The following is a 1,765-nucleotide window of genomic DNA, read 5'->3' as shown; positions in this document are numbered from 1 at the left end:
TTCTTTAATTTCACGTTTCCGCTAACAATTGGTATTAGAGCCAAGGTTTTGTCTGAGTATGCTCTGTGGTTGTAGCATAGTTTGAACTTCCACATCAAGAAAGAATTACTTTGGTTTTCTGTATTTCCAAATACATTGTAGTAGAAAAGGAAGAACAAGTAAAGATGAGTTCCATGAAGTTTGAAAGTGATAGATTTAGTGGGCGCAACAACTTAAATATCTGGAAGATCCAGATGATGGCGTTACTACGGAGGGAAGGTTCAATCCATGCTATTGACGGAAAGTATCCCGATAACACATCGGATTCCGACAAGGAGAAGATTGAAGAGATGCATTAAGTGTAATCCAATTGTCCCTTGCACCTAACATACTTTGTGAAGTGAGTACAAGTACCGATGAGACGGCCAAAGAGTTATGGAATAGGCTAGAAGGGCTTTACCAGGATCGGTCAGTGACAACAAGGATGTTGTTGCAACGGCGTCTTCACACATTTAAGATGGATTCAGGTTCTTTGTTGCAAGACCATCTAGATGTGTTCAATAAACTTGTGATGGACTTACAAACTGTTGGAATTAAAGAGGATGAGGAGACGCTAGCATGTGCTTTGCTATTTTCATTGACTTCAAAATATCGTGATATTGAGAATTCAATGATGTATAGCAAAGAGCCTATCACTCTTGAGCAAGTGCGGCAAGCACTTAACTCTTGTGATGTGCGGATGCATTTTGAAGGAGACAAATGTGACGAAGCTAGTGGGCTCTTTGTGAGAGGTCGTACTAGCCAACAAGGAATGAGCAAATCGAAGTACAAATCAAAGTCTCGTGTGAACAAAAAAATGCGGAGTGTTGGGGCTATCACAAGAAGGGGTACTTTTAATGAGATTGCCCTATGTTAAAGTCCAAAGAAAAGGCGATGTATCCATTGTTGAGCAAGTACATGATTCTGATGATGATTATGAACTAACAACATCATGCAATAGTGGAGTGTATGACAACAAATGGGTGTTACACTCTGGTTGTATATACTCTGCATATGACATTCCGAAGAGATTGGTTCAGCAGTTATGAAATAAGAGGAGGAACCATATTAATGGGCACTAATGCAACTTGTAAAATAGTTGGCATTGGTTCAGTTCGTGTTTGCTGCCATGATGGAACTGTGAGGACTATTACAGAAGTCCGTCATGTTCCTAATCTGAAGAAAAATTTGATCTCCTTGGGTACTTTGGATAAACAAGGCTACAAGTACATGAGTGAAGGGGGAACCATGAAAGTGACTAAAGGGTCTTTAGTCATGTTGAAGGCCAAGCAGAAGGATTGCCTCTACACACTTGTGGGAAGCACCATTATTGGCTCTGTAAATGCATCTACAGTGCAGTTATCTAATGATGACAAGGCAAAATTATGGCACATGAGATTAGGCCATATGAGCACACGAGGATTGGAGATGTTGAGCAATCACAACCTTTTGAATGGTGAGAAGATCAGCACACTTGAATTTTGTGGGCACTAAGTCTTAGGGAAGCAGAAAAAGGTCAGCTTCAGCACTGGCAAGCACAAGACGGGAGGGGTGCTAGACTACATCCATTCGGATTTATGGGTCTCTCTAAGCTTCCATCGAAGGGAGGAAATAAGTATTGTCATGCCCCGAGCCTACACCATGGGCGGGACTGGCACTCGAAGACCATTGCTGGCCCAAGCGAACCCTTGGCCTGGCTTACTTAACTCAGCGGAAGACAATATGCATATTAATAAAGATCAATAGT

General features: G+C 41.6%; 1 non-coding gene across 1 annotated transcript; it reads left to right on the top strand.

The window, feature by feature from the left end:
- The first annotated feature begins 599 nt into the window (after nucleotides 1–599).
- Nucleotides 600–670, top strand: MIR8041B (microRNA MIR8041b). Its single transcript, NR_127204.1, has one exon. It is a non-coding gene; the product is annotated as a microRNA MIR8041b (primary transcript).
- Nucleotides 671–1,765: the final 1,095 nt, after the last annotated feature.

The sequence above is a fragment of the Solanum tuberosum genome, unplaced genomic scaffold, assembly GCF_000226075.1.
Source record: "Solanum tuberosum cultivar DM 1-3 516 R44 unplaced genomic scaffold, SolTub_3.0 scf00130, whole genome shotgun sequence".
Taxonomy (NCBI): Eukaryota; Viridiplantae; Streptophyta; class Magnoliopsida; order Solanales; family Solanaceae; genus Solanum; species Solanum tuberosum.
The sequence above is the reverse complement of the archived record's forward strand: the minus strand, read 5'-3'. Positions and strand labels throughout refer to the sequence as shown.